This window comes from Ambystoma mexicanum, chromosome 5p (assembly GCF_040938575.1).
Source record: "Ambystoma mexicanum isolate Mex_15411 chromosome 5p, UKY_AmexF1_1, whole genome shotgun sequence".
In the NCBI taxonomy this organism is placed as follows: Eukaryota; Metazoa; Chordata; class Amphibia; order Caudata; family Ambystomatidae; genus Ambystoma; species Ambystoma mexicanum.
The window spans coordinates 659,249,128-659,270,643 of NC_090930.1; the positions used below are offsets into that span (position 1 = coordinate 659,249,128).

At 52.3% G+C, this 21,516-nt stretch overlaps 1 protein-coding gene across 4 annotated transcripts in view; it reads left to right on the forward strand.

Moving 5' to 3' along the window:
* DRP2 (dystrophin related protein 2) overlaps window positions 1–21,516 on the forward strand; it is a 1,496,582-nt gene that overhangs the window by 1,364,668 nt on the left and 110,398 nt on the right. The window lies entirely within an intron of this gene.

Consider the following 21,516-nt stretch of genomic DNA (forward strand, 5'->3'; position numbering starts at 1 on the left):
GAGACAGCTTGCCTGATATCGGTAGAGGGATGGATCTGGGAAAGTTAAACAAGGAATGAGGGTCAAAGTTGAGGAGGCGATCAATGTGTTGAAAGTAGTAGAAGGAGAGATTTTCATTAGTCTTACTTGATGCAGTCTAGTACAATATTCAAGCTCTCGGTGGATCTTGCAGTTATTCAGCTTGAGCAGCTGGTATCATTAGGGAGGATGTCCCGGGAGGATAGCTCAGCGGCAACATGCGTGCCTTGGAAGGAAGACGACACGAAACAACACAGGTTCGATCCCCGGGTCCACGCTTAGAGACCTCTGGGTGTTTAAGTACGTTATAAATACGCAACTAAGAAAAACAATTATGTAACTAAAAAACAAAACAATTCCTGTAACAGCGCCTCCATGCCCGTGGGCTGGGTGAGCGCTTTAAAAATGTAAATAAAATAGGAGGTCAGCATTGAGACCCACATTTTACTGTCCAAATTAACTTTGAGGTTGTGGACATAGGGTGTCTGGTTCAGCAGTTGACTTACAACATGGGAGTCGTATGGTTATCTGACCCCTTACTTGTTAGTGCCAGAGTTCGGTTCTCTTATCCACTGAAATAGCCAGGCATGAATTGATGGGAAAGGGCTTTAAGAATAGATCAGACTGGGAGGATAGCTCAGGGGTAACGCGTTTGTCTTGGAAACAAGACAATACATAGCAACACAGGTTTGAATCCAGGTCTTGTGCTTGGAAACTGGTCTCTGGTATTAAAAGCGTTATAAAAGAACAATTATAATAATTATAATTAGGAGGCAGTGGCATTTGCAGGCAAGGATAGTTGACACATTTCACTAAGAGTGCACATACCCCAAAAACCACATTCAATAACGCACCTAATTAATTTATTTTAATTCTTAATAAGGCGTTACATGTCCATGGGCTTCAGAGCACACCAAAAGAAACCAGGATGAGAGACAAAAAAGAAGAAGAGGTTCAGAAATCAGACCCTAAAGTGTGGGGCACTCGTAGTCACCGCATAAAGGCTGGAAACAGTTTTTTGTTTACTGTCGGCACTTTTTCTTAATGGGTTCTTTCTTCATTTTTGTGCTGTGTAAAAGAAATGTGCAAAAAGTCACCCATTAGTTACTAACATCACCCTGCAGATACAGGAAAATTCTTTGGATGATATATTTTACCAGTATCTCTTTGTTATGTATTCATGTGTGAATAGTTGTTATATGGGTCTGGGCATTTTTCTGATGTCCAGTGTTTTATTATGTTCATGTATTATGTATAAATAAAAACAAATCTATTTTTGGATAAATCCCCGACCATATCGTCTTCCATCTTCCTTTTGCCTCAGGTAAATGCTAATTTTCTCGGCCCTATACGATATTAGCAGGTAGCATGTTGTGGACCTTGGTTGTTTATGTATGGTCTCTGGTCCTCCCTCAACAAGCCCCTAAAAAAGGAGGACACTTTGATCGCTCGTTTCTTAATTACAGTTAATCTGGAGGAGCAATTTGATTACATGTCCACATGATGAATGAATCAGTGATACTTGTTACTTCATTGAAAGGTCGGCATCTAGAATGGCTCCTAGTGTTTGGATTGATTTACTCACAGTGATTATGTTACCTGAAACCTCAAACTGAGCATACTGAGGATTGAGCATCTTCAGTCATGGACCAGAGGTCATGATGGGCAGCTCGGTTTTAGTATCATTGAGTGCCAGTGAGCAGTGTGCCACCCAAGCCTGGATTTCATTATAAGCACACTTCACTGTTGCATCATGATTAGAGTAGTTGCCAGATAATTCAAATATGATCTGGGTGTCATCCACATAGTTTGCAAACAGGACACCTAGACCCTCAAGAAGATCGAGAAATGGCCTGATGTAAATGTTAAAAAACAAGGGAGATAAACATGACCCCTGTGGTATGCCACATGTAAGAGAGGCGGTGTTAGCTTGAGCACTCTCAGCAGCCAATCTAGAGGTTCTGGGCTCAAGAGAGGCTGCGATCGACTGGGTGACATTTTCTGAATATTTGGCAACAGTTAGCAGTCTATCATGTAATAGCTTATGATCAATAATATCAAATGCCTCTGAGAGGTCTAATAGCAGGAGTAAGGCTGGGTGACCTCGTTCTATAATTCCCACAAAATTGGACTTAAGATCCAGGAGGGCCGTCTCCTTTCCATGCTGGGACCTAAAACCAGATTGATAGTGGTTAAGAAGTTTATTTTCCTCTATACATTTCTGGAACTGCAAGTAGGCCACTCTGTCCAAATCTTTAGCAGATATGGGACATTAGTGATTGCATATAATTCTTGGGAACTGCAGGGTCGAGTGTGTCCCTTTTCAGAAGGGGAGTAACCCAGACATCCTTCAAGGTGACAGGTACGATGCCTGTCTCAAATAAAGAATTAATCATTTCAGTGATCCACAGGATCAGGACTTCCAAGGAACCCTTCAAAATGTTGATGGGGGCATGAGCCCCCTAGGCAGGATGTGGATTTCATGTTGGTGACAACCCCTATGACCTCATTTTCAGATCATCTACGAAACTCAAATTTAGCAAGGGTTGCTAGATTAGCTAGGTGTTTGCTGTCTGTATTAGTGCAGTCATTGTTGGTTTTAGGGCTAGCGAGTTGGTTAGACATGGCTAGGCGGTGTCCCGTGATTTTATTCATATATTCATCCTGAATCGATTGACACCATAAAGAGTCTTTAGAAATAGTGGGGAAATCGGATGTATGACTTTCAAATTCTTTAAGAATTTAGAAAAGTTCCCTTGAGTTCGATTTGACATTGTCAATGCAGACATTATATATTTTCCTTTTAGATTCAATTCTTCCTCCATTCTCGTTCATGTGCTCTTTTTATTCTTCTTGCTTCCAGAATATCATCATTAAACCAAGTTGTGTTAATGGACTCAGCTTTTACCATTTTTTATTTTTCTGGAGCCAAGACAACGATCGTGTCCTTAATAGCAGGTGAAACATGAGAGGCTAGTTCAGAGGTTTTCACAAATGCTTCATTCTGACCTGGTTTGGTAGAGAGAAGTGAGGAGCAGGCAGTAGCTGAGATGTTTTTGATGTACCTACAAATAATGTCAAGTCTAGGGGGAGGGCTAAGATGCATAATGATAGTATTTACAAAACAAGTGATTCGACCAAGGGCATAGTAGAGTACTAATGGCAGAGCAATGGATATTATGTGATAAATGTTATTGTCCGCTACATTAAATTGCGCCACACTCAAAGTTTGTGAAAATAGAAGAGTTTTGAATTTTAACACTCTCGTTTGTTCAACCTCTCATTGTAGTTGCCCTTTGATTAAACATGTTTCGGCACTACTGATGCCTTTCTCAAATCAGGGCATTTTTTAACACAAACACTGCAATTACTGTTGCATAACATTTCATTACATAGTATGGATACAATTAGATGGATAGAATGGGTGATTATTCTTCACCTCAGTATTACTTGCTCATGCTAATTAATAAATGAATCACCCGTGACTCAAGAGATTTTTGTCAAGAGATTGTGTGTATCCTAAAAGCCTATATCCAATTTGAAAATGCTACATGTAAGATTTTATTTCAATTTTCAAACAAATAATTTATCTACCACAAAGTACACATAAATAGGTGGACACACAGTACAAATAAAATCATACATTAGCACAAATGTGTTGATGGGTTACTTTATACAATTATTCTCATTTTTCCTTTCGGAAGGGAACTCGTATATTTTAATGGACTACTTTTTCTATGTTTTTGGTTGAGGGACTTTTTGGGTGATATCATTGGAGTGTACCGTCGCGACCTGGTTATATTTTGGTTCCGTTGTTTTTGACTTGAGTATGTATATAATTACGTGTCTCGCATGAGTGTGAGCATCCACAGAGACTTTGATCCCCTCTACTCCGTTAGTACATGAGCAAATTGGTTTGAGTGTGCTTGCACCTTCTCATGCGCCAATATCTTGTGAAATTTCTGTTTATGATCTGTTCATTTCTTGCAATAAAGATTCGTGGTCATATTTGTCCTTCAAGTATTTTTTTGTACTTCTAGTCCTTAGTGGATGACACGTGTTTCGGCAACCGAGCTTTGCCTTTTTCAAATCTGGACCTATAAATAGTGTCCAGGTCTATGGCTCCTTTGCGGCGTTAATGTGATTTCAGGGCTCAATCCCTCCTCAAAAATATGGTTCTTCTGCCTCAAGCGTTTTGTAGAGTAGCATCCTCTACACAACGCTTGAGGCAGAAGAACCAATTTGCTCATGGACTGTTTCTATGTCCATCCACTTGTCCATCTACAGAGGCCCTCCATTCTCTCTGGATCTGGACACATCCCAAAAATGCACCACCAACCCTTGTAAACTTGTCAACACAATGTTTCAATTCCTCACATACAATTCATCCTGACACATTACAAATGGGTCTTCAACTGGACGGAACATATATTCACACAAAAAACAAATTTCATTGACTTCACATAATTAGTTTTCCGCTTTCTACTCGTTCATCTATTGAGCATCAGACCAGCAGGGATACACGCAAATAGACCAGGTTTTAATTTTAGATCTCTCCAAAATACAGACTCGATAATAGCTTCTCTAAATATTTGTGAAAGTGTCAGCCAAGCCACCTCATTGATATAACTCTGTACCGATAGTATTCTGGAATACGTCACAGAACACTGTCCACTCTTAAACAGCTTGGGCTATGCATATTCTGTAGGTGAGATCGAAGCCCAACAGGGCAATTAGGCACTTGGGATATGTGGTCTTGGCAGAAGAGGTTTGGGCCCCCAAAATTCTCCACAACTGGCTGCTACCGATAGACAAAATGGAGGTAGTAGGTGAAGTGAGAGTCATACATTGGGAGGCAGGGGGACAGGTTGTGGGGACAAGGGGCACAAGGGAAGCAACTCCCACTGGGAATGGTTGGCAAACCTAGTGGAGCAGCGGGGGAAGTGGTTTCCCTAACAACAATGCACAAACACCTTTTTTGTTATTAAACTGGAACACACACAGCCTTTTACATCTGTTCGACCAGGGCTGATCATTAGAGCATATTGATCATTTTAGCATTATAACGCTTCAGGAGACCCGGCTCACGGATTCACTATTAATAGACAGATGGCATGTCCTCTCCTACCTGGCCATACCGGGTCCCAGGGGTTGTCCAAAAGGTGGATTAATACTGGGGGCAAAGAACTTGCATGATTTGTTTGAAATCTCTTGTGGATCATAATATGTCTTGGCTTGTAGAATAACACTCACACAAGGGCCAACCAAGACAAAAGTGAAGGAATTGATTATTCTTAACATTTATGACCCCCCTTACAAGAAAGTACATGAAGTGATAATCAAAGAAGTTGAACAAGTAATTAACAACTTGACAGGTAATTTGTAGCTCTCTAATTAAAGTGGATCTGGACCTATAGGCCCAGTCTTTGCATTGGCTTTTTCACTGGATTGAACTGACTCAGATAATCCCGCTTTCATGGAGGGACAGCTAATCGGCCCTGTGTTTAAAAAGGGGAGCAAAGCCGACCTCTGTAATTATCGCATATTGGCAATGTTAGACACCCCGGCTAAGATCTTTGCTCCGGTATTATTGAACGAGCTGGGGGCATAGGCTGATTCACATAACATAATCCCCATTAAGCAAACAGGGTTTCGGAAAGGCTTAAACACAACTGTTAACGGCTTAGCCCTGGTCACTATTTTCCAACCAACATGGTTTATACGAAATAATTTGTTATATGCAACCTTTACTGATCTTAGTGCTGCATTTGGTACCGTAGACATGTGTAGGCTATGGACTAAGCTGGTGAATTGGAATATCCCCCTGGTCTACTAAAGAGGATCATGCAATTCCATGAGCATACTAGGGTCAAGGTCATTTGGACCAACATGGTAGGACGGCAGGCTGGATCTCCACCTATAAGGCCTAAAACAAGGTTTCATCTTTGCTCCAACATTATTTTATCTTTATTTGTCGGATCTAGGATAGCCTATCAATAATCAACAGTCCATTCCACCTAAATTTGGACACACCCCTCTGCAATGGATGGGCTATGCAGACAACCTTATGTTGCTTGACCATACCCCTGGAGGCTTGCAGTCCTCTTTTGACTGCTTGAAAGCTTATAGACATTAAACTCGCTGGTAGTGAACATATAAAAAACCAAGGTTATGCTTTTCTCCCCAACTTTGAAAAAGGTGAAACGGGTGAGCTGGTACTTTGGCGGGAGGCACTCAAAGTGGTCTCGTGGTACACGTACACAGGCATTCACCTTGACTCTAAATGAAGTGGCACGTGTCACCTAGAGAAATTGAGCATTCATACTGCCCAGATTACTGGTAGCATAAGCTCATTTGCAAATAAGGGCGGGCTATTCTGTGGGAGTGTTGATGCAACTCTATCAGGCTGAAATCCCTCCCACAATATTGTATGGTTCTGAGATTTAGGCCTTTGGAAAATTGTCAGAGATGAGTAATCTAGAGGGTCACATACTTAAGAGACTCACGCAACTTCCTCCCTGCACAGCCTCCAAACTGGTAAATCTAGAATATGCCATTGTCCCGATATATGTTAAATTCTGACTTTCTTGCCGAAATACGTATTGGAAGTAAAAAAATGGTTCCGGCACTAACTTGTTTGGGTTGATCTATGATGTGGTATTGTTCAAATCTGGTCTAATGCCTGCAAGTTCCATTGTGAAAATTAACTCTATAGCTCACAAATGGCTTGCACTGGCCCCAGAGGATGTTATGAGCCTGCCATTCAAAAACAACAAAAAAATCATGAAGGCTATATTATCCGGGAATATTCGCGAACAACTTAGGGGCCGGTTCATGGAACAAACGTGCGCCGAAAATCTTCGCGCAAGCAGGCGCAAGCAGGCGCAAGCGGAAAAAAACAGGCGCACGCGCACGCGTGCGATTCATGTAAGTCCCTGCGCGTGTTTACCTCGGGATGTGCGCCAAACCCGTGCATGGCGCACACGTCACTGCAACATCCCGAAAGACGTGCGCGACGCGCACAGTGAAAGCGCACAACCTCGGCGCATACACTAGAAAGTGGGCGGAACATGGGGCGTAACGCGCGGTTTGGGGAAAAACTCGCGAAAACAAGGGCGTAACTGGGGATGTACTGCAGGGAAGCAGACGGAACGCCCACACGCACCCGAACCACACGTATTCATGGAATCGAATAGGGCAAGCCACGCACAGCGAAAGACACGCACAAGCCGATACACGTCCGCCACACGAAGGCAGGCGGTAGCGTCCCTGCGCATTACAAAAGTGGCAACATACAGCAATTGTGCGAGCGGGGCACGTGTATTTCGGGGTTGTGCGGGAAGTTACACACGCGATTGAGCGGGGTACGTGTATTCCGGGGGTGCGCGTGAACTTTCTCACGCGATCGGGCCTGGGGGAGCGGGCTACGTGTATTTCAGGGGTTTGCGGGAACATTCTCACGCGATCGGGCCTGGGGGAGCGGGCTACGTGCATCTCAGGGGTTCGCGGGAACTCTTTCACGCGATCGGGCCTGGGGGAGCGGGCTACGTGTATTTCAGGGGTTCGCGGGAAGTCACACACGCGATTCCATCAGGGTACGTGTATTTCGGGGGGGGCGCGTGAAGTTCCACACGCGATATCAGCAGGGTATGTGTATTTCAGGGTGCAGGGGAAGTTACACACGCGATTTCCGCAGGGTACGTGTATTTCGGGGTGCGCGTGAAGTTCCACACGCGATATCAGCAGGGTACGTGTATTTCAGGGGTGCGCGTGAAGTTCCACACGCGATATCAGCAGGGTACGTGTATTTCAGGGTGCAGGGGAAGTTACACACGCGATTCCATCAGGGTACGTGTATTTCGGGGTGCGGGGGAAGTTCCACACGCGATTTCAGCAGGGTACGTGTATTTCAGGGTGCAGGGGAAGTTACACACGCGATTTCCGCAGGGTACGTGTATTTCGGGGTGCGCGTGAAGTTCCACACGCGATATCAGCAGGGTACGTGTATTTCAGGGGTGCGCGTGAAGTTCCACACGCGATATCAGCAAGGTACGTGTATTTCAGGGTGCAGGGGAAGTTACACACGCGATTCCATCAGGGTACGTGTATTTCGGGGTGCGGGGGAAGTTCCACACGCGATTTCAGCAGGGTACGTGTATTTCAGGGGTGCACGGGAATTTCCACACGCGATTGGGCCCGTGCGAGCAGGGTACATGTATTCCAGGGGTGCGCGGGAAGTTCCACACGCGATTCCATCAGGGTATGTGTATTTCGGGGTGCGGGGGAAGTTCGACACGTGATTCCATCAGGGTACGTGTATTACAGGGGTGCGCGGGGAGCACCACACGTGAATTGCACGTGTGGGCCCTCCCAGGTGTTCCCTCTACACCCTCCACGGCCCCTGCAGGTGGCTCACACCACAGGGGCCTACCCTGCACATGTCCTGCAGGCACCCCATCCACCATGGCCATGCCCCCCAGCCAACCCACATGTCAACTTGCACTACTGCCCACCAACGCATGTCCCCCTGCACCCCCAGCCACCAGGGGCAGCCTCCACAGGCCCCCACCCATGTCTCCCACCACCCCCACTCCCCAGCCACCAGGGGCAGCCTCCACCAGGCCCCCACCCATGTCTCCCACCACATCCACCCCCCACTCCCCAGGGGCAGCCTCCACCAGGCCCCCACCCATGTCTCCCACCACCCCCACCCCCCACTCCCCAGGGGCAGCCTCCACCAGGCCCCCACCAATGTCTCCCACCCCCCCCACCCCTCAGCAGTGCAGGGGCAGCCCCCACCAGGCCCCCACTCATGTCTCCCACCACCCCCACCCACCAGCACTGTGGGGCACCTGCCAGCAGGCCCCCACCCATGTGCAACTCATGTACCCCTGCACCCCCACCCCCCAGCACTGTGGAGCACCTGCCAGCAGGCCCCCACCCATGTCCAACTCATGTTCCCCACCACCCCCATCCCCCAGCACTGTGGGGCACCCTCCACCAGGCCCCCACCCATGTCTCCCAGCACCCCCACCCCCCAGCCACCAGGGGCAGCCTCCACCAGGCCCCCACCCATGTCTCCCACCACCCCCACCCCCCACTCCCCAGGGGCAGCCTCCACCAGGCCCCCACCCATGTCCAACTCATGTACCCCTGCACCCCCACCCCCAAGCACTGTGGGGCACCTGCCAGCAGGCCCCCACCCATGTCCAACTCATGTTCCCCACCACCCCCACCCCCCAGCACTGTGGGGCACCTGCCAGCAGGCCCCCACCCATGTCCAACTCATGTTCCCCACCACCCCCACCCCCCAGCACTGTGGGGCACCCTCCACCAGGCCCCCAATCATGTCCCCTATCACCCCCACCCCCAGCAGTGCAGGGGCAGACCCCACCAGGCCCCCACCCATGTCTCCCAGCACCCCCACCCCCCAGCCACCAGGGGCAGCCTCCACCAGGCCCCCACCCATGTCTCCCACCACCCCCACCCCCCACTCCCCAGGGGCAGCCTCCACCAGGCCCCCACCCATGTCCAACTCATGTACCCCTGCACCCCCACCCCCAAGCACTGTGGGGCACCTGCCAGGAGGCCCCCACTCATGTCCAACTCATGTACCCCTGCACCCCCACCCCCCAGCACTGTGGGGCACCCTCCACCAGGCCCCCAATCATGTCCCCTATCACCCCCACCCCCAGCAGTGCAGGGGCAGCCCCCACCCATGTCTCCCAGCACCCCCAGCCACCAGGGGCAGCCTCCACCAGGCCCCCACCCATGTCTCCCACCACCCCCACCCCCCACTCCCCAGGGGCAGCCGCCACCAGGCCCCCACTCATGTCCCCTATCACCCCCACCCCTCAGCCACCATGGGCAGCCTCCACCAGGTCCTCACAATCCCCAATCATGTGCGTTATGGTCAGCCTCCACAGCCAAAAAGCCCTACCAAGTAACCCATTCACCCACATGGAAATTGAAATTACATGTTACACCCCCAATGTCCATAAAGCAAATGAACCCATGTCCGTCACACACAATGGTTGCAATTGAATGGGAAAACACCCAACATGACATGCATGAAACCAATGAGATGATACCACACAGTGAAGTATGAAAACAAAATTGTATTAAAAAAAAAAGAATGCAAATTAAATGAAACAAACTAAAATGGCAATGAAAAAAAGAGAAGCTGCATGTCCGTCTAAAAAAATAAAAACTACAAATCCAAATCCAAAAAAATGTTGTCCAAAGTCACATTAAAAATAAAATCAATCCAATGAAGAACTATGTACAAAACATCCAAGGGTCCATGAGCCCAACTGAACAAAGGAAACCTACAAAAAACCCTAACTAAAATGCAACTATATACAAAAAGTGGAGCAGTGTCCGTCGACTCCAAATCATAATAAGAAACAAAGGAAACCTAAAACTAAAGAACTATATACAAAGGCGGCGGGCAAGTCCAGCGGCTCACTCCGTGGTGTTCCGGGCCAGGGCATCATCGAACTCCTGTTCGATGTCCCGGAGGCGGTCCTGTTCCATGGCCCCGAGGGTCCGCAGGGACGACGGCGTCTCCTCCTCCACCCGCCTGCGGATTGCCTCGAGGCACTCGGCCCGCCTCAGGGCCCTCCGCATGGTGTTCTCCGCCCTGACCATTGTGAGACGCGCCTCTTCCGCCCGCCGCCGCGCCTCTTCTGCAACACAGAAGACACACCCCGTCCTGTGTCAACCTGCCCTCCGGCCGATGCCTGCCCCTCCGATGTTGAAGGCCCCGAGCCTTCATGGCTCCCACCACGTTGCTGCTGCTGCTGTGCCTCTGCCCGTGCACTGCCTCCTGCTGCCTGCACATCCTCCGCCGGCTGGGGTGCAGTTGTTGATGTGGCCACCCCTGCTGGACGTCCGACTCCCGACTGTGGCAGGGATGCCTCCTCCACCAGCCTGGCCGCACCGTCAGAGGCAGCTCCACAGGGCACCCAGGTGACTGATGGGTGGGAAGATGGCACAGAGGACGACGGGCGCGTAGGGGGTCCAGTTGAGGAGGGGGTCGGAGCAAGCCCCATCAGACGGAGGAATCCGGCCTGGGTGACCTGTCCCAGCAGGCTGACGTGGTCAACGAGCCATTCGAGATGACGTGCACGGAGACATGAGTGGGGGCCTGGTGGGGGCTGCCCCACAGTGCTGGGGGGTGGGGGTGCAGGGGTACATGAGTTGGACATGAGTGGGGGCCTGCTGGCAGGTGCCCCACAGTGCTGGGGGGTGGGGGTGGTGGGGAACATGAGTTGGACATGGGTGGGGGCCTGGTGGAGGCTGCCCCTGGTGGCTGGGGGGTGGGGGTGCTGGGAGACATGGGTGGGGGCCTGGTGGAGGCTGCCCCTGCACTGCTGGGGGGCGGGGGGTGGGAGACATGGGTGGGGGCCTGGTGGAGGCTGCCCCTGGGGAGTGGGGGGTGGGGGTGGTGGGAGACATGGGTGGGGGCCTGGTGGAGGCTGCCCCTGGTGGCTGGAGGGTGGGGTGCTGGGAGACATGGGTGGGGGCCTTCTGGCAGGTGCCCCACAGTGCTGGGGGGTGGGGGTGGTGGGGAACATGAGTTGCACATGGGTGGGGGCCTGCTGGCAGGTGCCCCACAGTGCTGGGGGGTGGGGGTGCAGGGGTACATGAGTTGCACATGGGTGGGGGCCTGCTGGCAGGTGCTCCACAGTGCTGGGGGGTGGGGGTGGTGGGAGACATGAGTGGGGGCCTGGTGGGGGCTGCCCCACAGTGCTGGGGGGTGGGGGTGCAGGGGTACATGAGTTGCACATGGGTGGGGGCCTGCTGGCAGGTGCTCCACAGTGCTGGGGGGTGGGGGTGGTGGGAGACATGAGTGGGGGCCTGGTGGGGGCTGCCCCTGCACTGCTGGGGGTAGTGGGGGTGGTGGGAGACATGAGTGGGGGCCTGGTGGGGGCTGCCCCTGCACTGCTGGGGGTGGGGGTGATAGGGGACATGATTGGGGGCCTGGTGGAGGGTGCCCCACAGTGCTGGGGGGTGGGGGTGCAGGGGTACATGAGTTGGACATGAGTGGGGGCCTGCTGGCAGGTGCCCCACAGTGCTTGGGGGTGGGGGTGCAGGGGTACATGAGTTGGACATGGGTGGGGGACTGCTGGCAGGTGCCCCACAGTGCTGGGGGTTGGGGTGGTGGGGAACATGAGTTGGACATGGGTGGGGGCCTGCTGGCAGGTGCCCCACAGTGCTGGGGGGTGGGGGTGGTGGGGAACATGAGTTGCACATGGGTGGGGGCCTGCTGGCAGGTGCCCCACAGTGCTGGGGGGTGGGGGTGGTGGGGAACATGAGTTGGACATGGGTGGGGGCCTGGTGAAGGCTGCCCCTGGTGGCTGGGGGGTGGGGGTGCTGGGAGACATGGGTGGGGGCCTGGTGGAGGATGCCCCTGCACTGCTGGGGGGCGGGGGGGTGGGAGACATGGGTGGGGGCCTGGTGGAGGCTGCCCCTGGGGAGTGGGGGGTGGGGGTGGTGGGAGACATGGGTGGGGGCCTGGTGGAGGCTGCCCCTGGTGGCTGGGGGGTGGGGGTGCTGGGAGACATGGGTGGGGGCCTGCTGGCAGGTGCCCCACAGTGCTGGGGGGTGGGGGTGGTGGGGAACATGAGTTGCACATGGGTGGGGGCCTGCTGGCAGGTGCCCCACAGTGCTGGGGGGTGGGGGTGCAGGGGTACATGAGTTGCACATGGGTGGGGGCCTGCTGGCAGGTGCCCCACAGTGCTGGGGGGTGGGGGTGGTGGGAGACATGAGTGGGGGCCTGGTGGGGGCTGCCCCTGCACTGCTGGGGGTAGTGGGGGTGGTGGGAGACATGAGTGGGGGCCTGGTGGGGGCTGCCCCTGCACTGCTGGGGGTGGGGGTGATAGGGGACATGATTGGGGGCCTGGTGGAGGGTGCCCCACAGTGCTGGGGGGTGGGGGTGCAGGGGTACATGAGTTGGACATGAGTGGGGGCCTGCTGGCAGGTGCCCCACAGTGCTTGGGGGTGGGGGTGCAGGGGTACACGAGTTGGACATGGGTGGGAGACTGCTGGCAGGTGCCCCACAGTGCTGGGGGTGGGGGTGGTGGGGAACATGAGTTGCACATGGGTGGGGGCCTGCTGGCAGGTGCCCCACAGTGCTGGGGGGTGGGGGTGGTGGGGAACATGAGTTGGACATGGGTGGGGGCCTGCTGGCAGGTGCCCCACAGTGCTTGGGGGTGGGGGTGCAGGGGTACATGAGTTGGAAATGGGTGGGGGCCTGGTGGAGGCTGCCCCTGGGGAGTGGGGGGTGGGGGTGGTGGGAGACATGGGTGGGGGCCTGGTGGAGGCTGCCCCTGGTGGCTGGGGGGTGGGGGTGCTGGGAGACATGGGTGGGGGCCTGGTGGAGGCTGCCCCTGCACTGCTGGGGGGTGGGGGGGTGGGAGACATGGGTGGGGGCCTGGTGGAGGCTGCCCCTGGGGAGTGGGGGGTGGGGGTGGTGGGAGACATGGGTGGGGGCCTGGTGGAGGCTGCCCCTGGTGGCTGGGGGGTGGGGGTGCTGGGAACATGGGTGGGGGCCTGGTGGAGGCTGCCCCTGCACTGCTGGGGGGTGTGGGGGGTGGGAGACATGGGTGGGGGCCTGGTGGAGGCTGCCCCTGGGGAGTGGGGGGTGGGGGTGGTGGGAGACATGGGTGGGGGCCTGGTGGAGGCTGCCCCTGGTGGCTGGGGGGTGGGGGTGCTGGGAGACATGGGTGGGGGCCTGCTGGCAGGTGCCCCACAGTGCTGGGGGGTGGGGGTGCTGGAGAACATGAGTTGCACATGGGTGGGGACCTGCTGGCAGATGCCCCACAGTGCTGGGGGGTGGGGGTGCAGGGGTACATGAGTTGCACATGGGTGGGGGCCTGCTGGCAGGTGCCCCACAGTGCTGGGGGGTGGGGGTGGTGGGAGACATGAGTGGGGGCCTGGTGGGGGCTGCCCCTGCACTGCTGGGGGGTGGTGGGAGACATGAGTGGGGGCCTGGTGGGGGCTGCCCCTGCACTGCTGGGGGTGGGGGTGATAGGGGACATGATTGGGGGCCTGGTGGAGGGTGCCCCACAGTGCTGGGGGGTGGGGGTGCAGGGGTACATGAGTTGGACATGAGTGGGGGCCTGCTGTCAGGTGCCCCACAGTGCTTGGGGGTGGGGGTGCAGGGGTACATGAGTTGGACATGGGTGGGGGCCTGCTGGTAGGTGCCCCACAGTGCTGGGGGGTGGGGGTGGTGGGGAACATGAGTTGGACATGGGTGGGGGCCTGCTGGCAGGTGCCCCACAGTGCTGGGGGTGGGGGTGGTGGGGAACATGAGTTGCACATGGGTGGGGGCCTGCTGGCAGGTGCCCCACAGTGCTGGGGGGTGGGGGTGGTGGGGAACATGAGTTGGACATGGGTGGGGGCCTGCTGGCAGGTGCCCCACAGTGCTGGGGGGTGGGGGTGGTGGGGTACATGAGTTGGACATGGGTGGGGGCCTGGTGGAGGCTGCCCCTGGGGAGTGGGGGGTGGGGGTGGTGGGAGACATGGGTGGGGGCCTGGTGGAGGCTGCCCCTGGTGGCTGGGGGGTGGGGGTGATGGGAGACATGGGTGGGGGCCTGGTGGAGGCTGCCCCTGCACTGCTGGGGGGTGGGGGGGGTGGGAGACATGGGTGGAGGCCTGGTGGAGGCTGCCCCTGGGGAGTGGGAGTGGTGGGAGACATGGGTGGGGGCCTGGTGGAGGCTGCCCCTGGTGGCTGGGGGGTGGGGGTGCTGGGAGACATGGGTGGGGGCCTGGTGGAGGCTGCCCCTGCACTGCTGGGGGGTGGGGAGGGGTGGGAGACATGGGTGGGGGCCTGGTGGAGGCTGCCCCTGGGGAGTGGGGGTGGGGGTGGTGGGAGACATGGGTGGGGGCCTGGTGGAGGCTGCCCCTGCACTGCTGGGGGGGTGGGAGACATGGGTGGGGGCCTGCTGGCAGGTGCCCCACAGTGCTGGGGGGTGGGGGTGGTGGGGAACATGAGTTGCACATGGGTGGGGGCCTGCTGGCAGGTGCCCCACAGTGCTGGGGGGTGGGGGTGCAGGGGTACATGAGTTGGACATGGGTGGCGGCCTGCTGGCAGGTGCCCCACAGTGCTGGGGGTGGGGGTGGTGGGGAACATGAGTTGCACATGGGTGGGGGCCTGCTGGCAGGTGCCCCACAGTGCTGGGGGGTGGGGGTGGTGGGGAACATGAGTTGGACATGGGTGGGGGCCTGCTGGCAGGTGCCCCACAGTGCTTGGGGTGGGGGTGCAGGGGTACATGAGTTGGACATGGGTGGGGGCCTGGTGGAGGCTGCCCCTGGTGGCTGGGGGGTGGAGGTGGTGGGAGACATGGGTGGGGGCCTGTGGAGGGTGCCCCTGGTGGCTGGGGGTGCAGGGGGACATGCGTTGGTGGGCAGTAGTGCAAGTTGACATGTGTGTTGGCTGGGGGGCATGGCCATGGTGGATGGGGTGCCTGCAGGACATGTGCAGGGTAGGCCCCTGTGGTGTGAGCCACCTGCAGGGGCCGTGGAGGGTGTAGAGGGAACACCTGGGAGGGCCCACACGTGCAATTCACGTGTGGTGCTCCCCGCGCACCCCTGTAATACACGTACCCTGATGGAATCACGTGTCGAACTTCCCCCGCACCCCTGTAATACACGTACCCTGATGGAATCACGTGTGTAACTTCCCCTGCACCCTGAAATACAAGTACCCTGCTGATATCGCGTGTGGAACTTCACGCGCACCCCTGAAATACACGTACCCTTGTGAAATCGCGTGTGGAACTTCCCCTGCACCCTGAAATACACGTACCCTGATGGAATCGCGTGTGGAACTTCACGCGCACCCCTGAAATACACGTACCCTGCTGAAATCGCGTGTGGAACTTCCCCTGCACCCCGAAATACACGTACCCTGCTGATATCGCGTGTGGACTTCACGCGCACCCCGAAATACACGTACCCTGATGGAATCTCGTGTGGAACTTCCCGCGCACCCCTGAGATGCGCGTACCCTGCTCGCACGGGCCCAATCGCGTGTGGAAATTCCCGCGCACCCTGAAATACTCGTGCCCTGATGGAATCGCGTGTGGAACTTCCCGCGCACCCCTGAGATACGCGTACCCTGCTCGCACGGGCCCAATCGCGTTTGGAAATTCCCACGCACCCCTGAAATACACGTACCCTGCTGGAATCGCGTGTGTAACTTCCCCTGCACCCTGAAATACACGTACCCTGCTGATATCGCGTGTGGAACTTCACGCGCACCCCTGAAATACACGTACCCTGCGGAAATCGCGTGTGTAACTTCCCCTGCACCCTGAAATACACGTACCCTGCTGATATCGCGTGTGGAACTTCACGCGCACCCCGAAATACACGTACCCTGATGGAATCGCGTGTGGAACTTCCCGCACACCCCTGAGATACGCATACCCTGCTCGCACAGGCCCAATCGCGTGTGGAAATTCCTGCGCACCCCTGAAATACACGTACCATGATGAAATCACGTGTGGAACTTCCCGCGCACCCCTGAAATACGCGTACCCTGCTCGCACGGGGCCAATCGCGTGAGGTTCTTCCCGCGCACCCCAGTGATACACGCAGCCCGCTTGCTGTGCTGGTACAGGGTTAGCGCAGCCCTTTGCGCTGGATTGGGTATATTGATGGCTTTTCCCTGCGCGAGAGGCGTTCTTGGGGGCGTAACTGGCGCTGCTGCAGGGTCGCTGCGCCACTGTGCGCCACGGCTGGTTTTGGTGGCTGGAATCCATGAATACGCTGTGCGCGGAAATGGATTTTAGCGCACGCGGCTGGCGCAGGGATTTGCACGCGCACACTGTGCGCCAGCCGCGTGCGCCACTTGTGCGCTGGATTCTATGAATTACCCCCTTATTGTTGACTTGGCCACCAAGAACAATGTTACAGCATTTATAGACTACATCCTGGATTGGGTGGCTTTCCCTAGCTACATTGATCAGTTTGTGGGAAACTTGCTGGTATGCGATTACATTAAAATAGAATTTAATGTTGCAAAGTCAATTGAGGTAATTGGAGCTTGCTTGAACATACCTAGAGAAAACAGACTAAGTCACCTCTGTGGTGATGCATTATTGCAAACTGCAAAGCACCTGCTGACTAAATGTCTCTGACTAGAGAATCTCCGGCGGACTGCTTTAAGGTCTGCGGGAATTGAAGACACTACATCAAGCGAGGAACTTTGGTCTACATTTATGAATGGAAGCCATGAGGCGCACATTATATATTTTACCATTTTGTGGAGAAAGGTTGTGGCGATTCTGGCTTGGTATGATAGTGTTGTTTTAATTCAAAGTCCTATGTGGTTATTGCTTTTATATCTTGCTGTTTTATTATGTCATTTTATACTAGTGATTATTGACATTGAATGCATTAAAAGTTGACTTGTGTTAACTGTATAATACGATAATAATACCACAAAATTATAATAATAGCTTCTCCATTTTTAAGAGGGACACCGTTATCAATTCAGACAAGCTTGATCAAAGAACATTTATTGAATGTTTTCTTAGCCGCATCTTTTGACTTTCGTGAAAAAAATAAAGGACAAGGTCCACCGCTTGTAATTTATCTGCTCAGTTCCTTTGTTTTCATCTTTAATAGTCAATCAATTGTTACTTTTATGAGGCTAATAATTTCTCATGTATGATCCAAAAAATTCTCATTTTAATGGCTGGTCCTAGGAAGCCTCACTCAACCTGTTTCAAATTAAATAAACATGTTTAAACATTCACTGTATCGTTTCCTCATCCATCTATCTGTTCTATCATGCCATTGTCACCTTTGAGAGTTTTGACCTGTAATTGGGATCCTTAGTATGCCAGGCTCACTTATTAATGAGTCAGCATAGCTTTTAAATGATTTATTGTAACTTCCTTGCTTCTGTATTAGGGGTCCCCTAGGGGCATGTAAACAATGAGTTACTAGTAGTAGTCCAAGAAGGAGCGTACACCAGGCAAGAAGTAACGCTGTTTATTACAGCTGGGCAAGCACAAATCAAACAGCACAGTAGAACAGAACTGGGTGATGAGAGCTGACAAACTGGCTCACAGCGAACAATACTTTCATACAGCTAATACAAAGTGTGTACAGTTAGAAGCAGTTGCACTTCAAACTTCGCGTCTTTGCAGTTCTCATAAAGCTGACAGGTTGGAATATGTCATGCCCTATAGCTAGGGATCATTATGCTATATCCCATTTTGCTGATCTAAGTACATATATGGAAGTGTGTGCCCCACATTCATAAAACCTGCGGTCTTGAAAAAATAGACTCAGTGTTAGTTATTTCTAAAAAATACTTTCAATTTTTAATCATTATTTCATCATTAGTTCAAAAATATATAAAAACACTTATAAAAGTGTTTGGTATGAGTAAAACCCAACCTCACACAGCATGGTACTAAACAACAATACAAATATACAAATTCACATACATACAACCACATAGAACAATAAAAAACTTTTACAAAACAGCAGTGGATGAATTTAACAATTTTCCAAATACTGAGTATAATAACTCAGATACTAATAGCTCCCGACATGTATCTGAGTTATTATACTCAGTATTTGGAAAATTGTTAAATTCATCCACTGCTGTTTTGTAAAAGTTTTTTATTGTTCTATGTGGTTGTATGTATGTGAATTTGTATATTTGTATTGTTGTTTAGTACCATGCTGTGTGAGGTTGGGTTTTACTCATACCAAACACTTTTATAAGTGTTTTTATATATTTTTGAACTAATGATGAAATAATGATTAAAAATTGAAAGTATTTTTTAGAAATAACTAACACTGAGTCTATTTTTTCAAGACCGCAGGTTTTATGAATGTGGGGCACACACTTCCATATATGTACTTAGATCAGCAAAATGGGATATAGCATAATGATCCCTTTTATATATCAACATATTTAGGTCACTCCCTGACCGTGTGGGAACATTTTTTGTAATAGGGTGTTTTGCCTTTTATGAAGTAATGCCCTATAGCTAGACATATGTTGGTTGGACCTGATTGGAGCAAAACAGACCTGCCCTCTCCCGGTTCATCCCTTCCCAATATGGCGCCACACTTTCACCCACTCTACCCCACAAACTATTGCAATTAGTAATAAAATAATTGTGCTGACCTCTGGATCTTTATTCGCCTGCCATTGGTCAGCACCAGGAAAGAAGGAACACAAGACTCCCTGAACTAGTGGGAAGGGAGACATTCTCACAGCACCGGCCCCATGAGAAGCCTTGCAAACATTGTTGCGGACACACTGGGCCTCATTACACGGATGGCGGTGAACCATGGCGCTATTAGCGCCATGGTTCATGCTGGTAAAATACCGGTACCGCCTTGGTGGAAAGAGGAATTACCGCCCTATTCCAAGGTTGGCGGGGTGGTAATTCCCCCTTCCACCATTGCCCTTCCCCATTCCCATTTTTGCCCCATAGGACTCTATGGGAATGGGGAAGGCACTAATTACGGTACCGCAAATTGCCGTACTGTAATTAGCTCCCTGGTCCCTTTGCGGGTTGGTTTTTAACACCTGCAAAAAGCAGGCGTTAAATTCCCCAACCCGCAAAGTGACCTCGTAGTAAGGCGGTAAGGATTTACTGGTACCGGTAAGATACCGGTACCGGTAAACCCTTACCGCCATCCGTGTAATGAGGCCCACTGTCTGCTTGTTTCTTTTCAGGGACACCAAAACATACCATTTGATTGGCTCATCTCGGAGTGCCCTTCATTCCACATCCTTGTTCCCACACCCACTGGCTAAGGGGCGATTTGAAACCGCCTTTGGTGTTATGCGAGTGCCTCCCTGGATAAGGTTGATTTCCCCAGCTGCCATGATTAACCATGGGACTGGCTCGCCAACCTTGATTGTATCATTCGGTGCTGTTCCCAGTGATGGCGGTCTGCTGGAGACAAGCAGCCAGAATTCAGCTTTCCCCACCCCACAGCCGCTGCGTGTTCGTAGTGTGTTCTAACTGACCTGCTGTGAAAGGCCCATCTACAGCATCCCTGTGGAGTGTGCTTACCTGTGATTACCTGTGGTTTTCACCTTCCTTGTGCTTATGCAGCAGGTTCCCTTGTGTCCATGTTATGTGTACAGAGTGTCCCCCTTGTTCCCCTACATGTTTGGTCCCTGTGGCTGGGTACAGCTTACAGTAATCTCTTGTCCCTCTCTTGGGGGTGTCCCCACCCGCCCCCATTATTCCCGCAATTGTTATATGCGCCCCTATGCATGGCACTGAATCAGCTCCTTCATTGCATTCCCCCCTTCAATCGATCTTTCAATCAACATCTTTTTTCCCATAATTTCTTTACTCTTTTTCTTCGGCATCCATAGCTGTGTTACCCTGTCAATGTCCCCTCGCACGTATCCATCCAATGTGGACCCATTTATTATGCAATCCTGTCCATCTAATGAGCATGCCACCCAAAAATCATCATAATCTTCTGCATTTGGCGGTGACACAGCAAAAACCACAGGCACACCATCCCCAACCTCATCCACCCTATTTATTTATTTATATTTATATAGCGTGCAAGCAGCCCAGTGGCATTGAGGCGCTGTTACTTGCAAGAGCTTAGCTACACAGGTACAGGAATGGTAGCAGTCGTTGACACATTATGAATACTACAAAACATAATACTGATGTTACAGATATTGCACTTAGTCATTATATTACAGCTTATTCAGTGGGTCATATGTTAAGTGTTCATGCTGATGTGAAGGACCTTATGTGAAGAAAATGGTTTTCATAGCTGTGCGGAAGGCGGTGAGAGAGGCCTCCACTCGGATTGTGGGAGGTAGGGCATTCTAGTGGTTGGGTCCCTTAGGAAGCTGGATTCGCCCACTCTGGCTCTTTCTACTAGTGGCCCGCCAGACTCCATGGACACTAGCAGGAGGTCCCAGGCCACCTCACCCCCGTGCACAGAGCAACCATGCTACATGGAGAGGGTAGAGGATTTCAATTATCGCAGACAACGCTGTAAATTAAACTAAGAAGGCACACAGATTGGTGTCCTAGCCATAGCCCTGAGGAATGTGGCCCACCTACACAGCACCACAGAAACCGGTCAGTTTAAGAGCAACCTGATCTAGTGCCCAACACAACCCGCACAGTGTCATCTTGTTCTTGATAAGGATCCCTTTTCAAACAAACCCTGAGGGTCCAGTATTATTAAGAAACCTAAAGACAGGAAACTCACCAAAGAACTTTGTCTTCCTTGTTTTTACAAAAACCTGCACCTGCTTAATGGAGAAAACCCATTAAACACTTTAGAATTTTCATCTGAAGAGCAGCAGACACTTGTTTAATCCCAGATGGATTAACATGTGCCTTTTAGCATGACACAGTGCATTAACACAAGCTTGAATGCCAAGCCAGAGACGCGTGCTCATTCTAATTTACCCCGCTTAAGAAGCTGTGCGTTTTCTAAGTGTGACTACTGTATTGGGCAACCCAC